General features: G+C 38.4%; 1 pseudogene; it reads left to right on the top strand.

The window, feature by feature from the left end:
* The first annotated feature begins 4,584 nt into the window (after window positions 1-4,584).
* LOC101317129 (cytochrome c oxidase subunit 7C, mitochondrial pseudogene) lies at window positions 4,585-4,962 on the top strand (annotated as a pseudogene).
* The last annotated feature ends 1,144 nt before the right edge of the window (window positions 4,963-6,106 follow it).

Raw genomic sequence — 6,106 nt, 5'->3', positions numbered from 1 at the left:
TGTTCGAAAAGCTGTGTGCACTGCCAGCAAAATAAACTTTCCTCAGTTCTTGCCTTGTGGGGAACTTTGCTGGACTGTTTTACATGGTCATTTCTGAGTAGAAAACTGTCAGGTCACCAGGCTTTAAATGCTTGGGAAACAAGTCTATGAGGTCACTTTGATAATGAGAGACACTATAAAATGTGGTAAGGATTTACTTTCGCTGGGCTTGCTTATTCCAGAAATTGAATTGAATCAGTTACCGTGGAAGGATTCCATTGCAACCGTGCTCAAGAGGGGCAAAGTGACACAGGACCAGATTCATACAGGAAAAAACTTACCTCCCTTATATTGTATAATCCATGAGGACCCTACCTTGAAGGAGTAGACTAGGAGTGATTGCTCAAAGAAAAATTCCATTTCTTTGTAGAATCAGACTATGCACTTTGTCTCGATGAGCTCCAGTTTCCTCATCTGTAAGATAAGAATAAGTCCTACCTTGTCAGAATGATACAAAGACTTCTGGACCTTAGCAACTGAAGAAAGTTTAAGCCATGCTTTCTACTGATCAAATTCTTCTCCCGTACACTTAATATCTTGGTGGCCTGAAAAATCTTTTGTGAGCGTCACATTTCTTATAGGTACAATGAGAGGGTTGAGCTAGATTATCTCCAAAGTCCTTCCCATCTGTAACGCCAAATTACTGCACTTCCACAAATATCCTACGAATAAGGCAGCCTTGCATTTACAAAATATCCCAGGCTCAGAGAGCTGCTTTAGAAAGCAGCCATGGCACAGAGGAAGGACCTAGAGTCAGAAGACCTGCAGTCCAGTCTCACTTCGGCCACATCCTTGCTGTGTGGACTTTGGCAAGGCATTTAACATCCCTAAACTTGAAGTTCTTCATCTATAAAAGGATGATAATAATAACCTACCACAGAGAAAGGTTGGTAGAATTTTATTAGATTGTGGAAGTAAAACTTTTTACACTGTGAAACCCTGTATACCTTTAAATATTTTGACTATCATCTAGTAAAGCCCATGCATTTATTTTTTTCCCCAAATAAGAGCTTTTTAAAAAATCCAGATTTTTTGGGCTTCCCTGGTGGCGCAGTGGTTGAGAGTCCGCCTGCCGATGCAGGGGACGCGGGTTCGTGCCCCGGTCTGGGAAGATCCCACATGTCGCGGAGCGGCTGGGTCCGTGAGCCATGGCCGCTGAGCCTGCGCGTCCGGAGCCTGTGCTCCGCAACGGGAGAGGCCACAACAGTGAGAGGGCCGTGTACCGCAAAAAAAAAAAAAAAAAAAAAAAGAAAAAGAAAAATCCAGATTTTTAAAAAATGTCATTTTAATCAAAGTTATGTACGTTCATAGTTTAAAGCATCAACTACCTATACAGAACCTATGTAACACATGGTTCTATGCCCCTTCTCCCTACTGCCACTGATGTCCTATCCCAGAGGCAACCACTTTCAACTCTAAGTTTTTGTTTTTTAAATATTTACCTCCACGTATCTAAATATTCTGTGCATAGTGTCATTTTTTGATTTTTCAGTTTTAGGCATTTATAATGACCTACCAATCATGGGAGATGAGGATTTTCATCCCTATCACTCTACCACCAGAAAATACATGCATAGTGTTAATATTTCTGTTCTCTCAATACAAACATATTGTAATATAATTTTGGTTAGCTCTGTCATCAGTCCTTAAGTTAAAGTGAGTACATAAATGCTATTCATAGCAGAGCCACATAGAGTACTATAATTTTTTTCTTTCCTCTCACAAGTATTTTTTCCCCCGAGATTTAACAGTTGTTTTGTTTTGTTTATCTGCTGCATTTTCTGTGGTCTTATTACTAACTCAGCCCCAAATTCTCTCTCACTATGTCTCAATGTATTAAATATTTTTTACCAATTTTATCTTTTTGGAGACATCACCGAGAGAACCTTCTCATCAAAAGATCTGGTTTTGTGGGTCGATAAGTCCTACTGCCTGATACCATCCTGGGATTACTCTTTGTCATCATTCTGGGGGTTTTCTTTGACCTCTCTCTTATTGAATTCCCTATTACTTGGGCCCTATGTCTACATCCATATAGGCTTATTCGCTTGTTTTTAAAATGGAGCACCTTCTCCAGTAACTTTCTCTGAAATATGTATATCTTTTTTTTTTTTTTAACGTATATCTTAAGAATAAAAAAAAAAAAAAAAAAAGAACGTACCTGTCTGGAAATATATTTAGTCTCTCCTTATACTATGTTAATAGTTTGACCAGGTTTGGAATTTAAGTTGATAATAATTTTTCATAACTTTATAATTTTGATGACATTGCTCTAGTATTACACTAAAATGATTGGGGCTGTTCTGATCCTTTGTATCTTCCTGATTTTTCTTTTGAGATACTTTTATAATCCTCTCTTTCCCTTTGTGTTCCAGAATTTCATGGTGATGTGCCTGGGTCTATTTTCATTTATTGTGCTAGTGCTGGGCAGTAGACTAGATGGTCCTTACGTTCTCCAGTCCTGAGGTTTAGTGAGCCTCTTCTTCTTGGCTGTTTTTAACTGAGTACTTTAATGTTCCTCTTTTACAGCTCTACAGGCGTATTGCTGTGACAGCTCTTACTATATTGTTTTATAGTTAGTTGTGTATATCCCTAGCATAAGCATAATATGTCCCATTATGGAAGCTCAACTGATTTTTGTTGTATGAATGAAAACAAAGTTTACTTGTGATCTTCTGACAGCATGGACATAGAAACATAGTATGTAATATCTGAAAAATTAATGGCGGCTAGAATTGTACTAGATTTCTGAAAATATACCTCGACTTTAGAGATTTTACACTTTTCCATACATTTTTTAACTCTTTGTAGTGAATGATTTTGCTATCAACCTGAACAAATTCTAGACTGCTCTCCACAACCACTTGAAACTTAAAAGGAGAGAAACAAAAATAGTTTGAGGTTCTTGAGGTTTCTAAAGACCTTTGAACATCCATTGTTATTTATAGCCAGCATGTTTATAATCAAGGAAAAGGAAATGTTATGGAGACAGGCCCTCCTTTAACATTTGTGGGGCCCAAAACAAGCGTATAAATGGTGACCCGCATACATATGTCTAAATATTTAAAATTTATAACTCAACCTTTAAAAATGTTGAATAAAATATGCTCTAGCCACATACCTTAACAAGTGTACTTTCATCGGGACCTGGAAAGCTAGACTGCATTTAAATTCTGGGATTCCTTAGCAGCTCAGATCTGCCTCGTCTTTGAGACGTTCAGCTGGCACACACGTAGGTACATAGACACCACAGCCCCATGACCAAGCTCTGCTCATGTGCTCTGAATGCAGGTGCCCTTTGGCCAGTGGTTGGGAAAATGGTAAGCATATTTGTGGCCCAGTCAAAATTTGGGAGGACAGTCTTGGAACAGAACTCTGTGCAAGACCTGAAAGTGGTCTAGGGGGCATTTGTGCAAGGAATTGCAGGGTTCCATGGAGAAGTGTCTAGAGGGCAGGCATGGGTTCCAGGTGGGCATATCCCCTTGACCCTGTGTCCTCCTCCGCAGGAGGAAAGCAAGAACATGTCCCTCTAAGTGCAGAGTCCAGGGCAGAGTCTCCTCCTGACTGGGGCTGAAGGTTGGACTCCCAGAGAGTAAGAGGAAGCTGACTGTGATCATTTGATCAATTGATAGCAAATCTGAGAAGGAACACAAGTTGGTCCGTTCTATTCCTTTGACCTGTAACTATCTCTGCCAGCTCCACAATCAATTCCATTAACCAAGCAGGAAGGAACTGAGCAAGTTCAGTCCTTTTACTTCTACTTTACATTAAAAAAAAAAAATAACGGTGGAACATGAGATTTCTTGATAGCTTGTGCTGGTCCAGCCTAAATCATAAATCAGAATTTAAATGTCTCGTGGTTTGTGGTAAGTCCTAAGCTGACGTTATCCTCCAATTTTATGAAGCCTTGGAGGCTTACAAACCCAGATTCAGACTTGGTGGTTTGGGTATTAAAAACTGGTTCCTTTCCCTGGGTTTTATGTTACTAATTCAAATTCCACTAGACAAGGAATAAGGGATACAGTAGGAAAGCTCAGAGGACAAAGAATGCCCACCAGGGCTCGGGGAAGGACCCTCAATGAGAATTTGGAAACTCAAAATATCTTTGTTCCTAATTAGACTGACTAAGGAACCTGGAAGAAGCTACATCTTGAATTTGAAAAACTTTATAAATAACTGATGTCTTCAAAACAAGTCTTTTCCACCTCACCCCATCCCCACCTCCCACCAGCTGCCTTTGTTATGCTCCAGTATTTATAAAGCACCTGTAATCGCTTTCATTTCTTCTACTCTTTTTGACAGGCTACAGGAATACAAAGGAAAGATAAACCAAAATAGCTAAGCCATGGGGTAATTTTCAAACAGGAATTAAAATTTTAAATTCTTTAAAATTTAGGAAGGAAATATATATTTTTAAAGGAAATATAATAACAACATTATGGATTTATAAAGTATCAAAAGAGAAAAATATATTACAACACTATTAAAAAGGAGGAGGATATACATTTAAAATAATATTGTAAAGGTCGTGAGGAAAGGAGTGCTGGGTGTGCTGCCGCCATTTCTTCCGCCTTCAGTTTCTGCGCCTTTCGCAGGGCTTCCAACAGCGTTATGTTGGGACAAAGCATCCGGAGGTTCACAACCTCTGTGGTCCGTAGGAGCCGCTATGAGGAGGGTCCGGGGAAGAATTTACCATTTTCATTGGAAAACAAGTGGCGGTTACTAGCTATGATGGCTTTGTACTTTGAGTCTGGATTTGCTGCATCTTTCTATGTAGTAAGACACCAACTGCTTAAAAAATAATCCATGAGACAGATACGAAGAGGAGCATTTTAAGATGTGCAGTCTCTTTGAAAAAAGGATCAAACTCTTGAACTCAGCATCCTAGATATGTTTGTAAATAAACTTATAGCATAAAAAAAATTATATTGTAAAATTCTTGTATTACAAGGGAAGTAGAATGTCATTAATTCAAAATAGATTGTGACAAGTTAAGGATGCATAGTATAATCTTTAAAACAACAACTCTAAAAAAAATACAAAGGAGTATAGCTGAAAAGCCAGTAGAAGTGATAGAATGAAATACTAACTGATTGGGCTAACACTCGTTAGCCCAAAAGAAGACATGAAAGGAGGAGAAAAGAAACAAAGAACAGAAGGGACAAATAAAACAAATTAGAATAATTGTAGAATTAAACCTGGCCATATTCATAAATACATTAAATGAAACACTCCAATTAAAAGGAAAATATTTTCAGACTGCTTGAAGAAGTAAGGCCCAACTATATTGTTTACATAAGAGGCACTTTAAATGTAAAGACACAGAGAGGCTGAAAGCAAAGGTTGAGAAAAGATACACCATGCAAATACTAAGAAAGTTGGTTTGGCTATATGAATATCAGATAAATAGACTTAAACACAAGGAGTATTACCAGAGATAGAGAGGGCAATTTTATACAGAGAAAAAAACCACAATCCTGGCACAACTATCTGAATATACTAAAACCCATTAAATTGTATACTTTAAATGTGAGAGTTATATGGTAGATAAATTATATCTCAATGAAGCTATTAAGAAGAAGTTTATTGAAATGATTTTCATTGATTAATATACTACATCACAGTCCCATTGGTTCAGCCATTTTTTTCTGTTAGTCATGGAATGTGTTGAATTAAATTAGTCAAAATCTCATATATAGGGCTTCCCTGGTGGCGCAGTGGTTGAGAGTCCGCCTGCCGATGCAGGGGACGCGGGTTTGTGCCCGGTCCGGGAAGATCCCACATGCCGCGGAGCGGCTGGGCCCACGAGCCATGGCCGCTGAGCCTGCGCGTCCAGAGCCTGTGCTCCACAACGGGAGGGGCTGCGACAGTGAGAGGCCCGCGTACAGCAAAAAAAAAAAAAAAAAAAAAAAGCTCATATATATATATATATATATATAGTCAAATGTTTATTTCTAGAGGCATCAGTCTTTAAGAGATGACCATGCTGATGTTATGTGTCTATTCATCTTTTCATTTTTTTATTCATCTCTTTATCTAAGTTATACTATGTATGGTATTTTAAATA

Source organism: Tursiops truncatus, chromosome 6, assembly GCF_011762595.2.
Source record: "Tursiops truncatus isolate mTurTru1 chromosome 6, mTurTru1.mat.Y, whole genome shotgun sequence".
Classification (NCBI taxonomy): domain Eukaryota; kingdom Metazoa; phylum Chordata; class Mammalia; order Artiodactyla; family Delphinidae; genus Tursiops; species Tursiops truncatus.
Note: the sequence above shows the minus strand (reverse complement) of the source record. Positions and strands in the feature narration are given on the sequence as shown.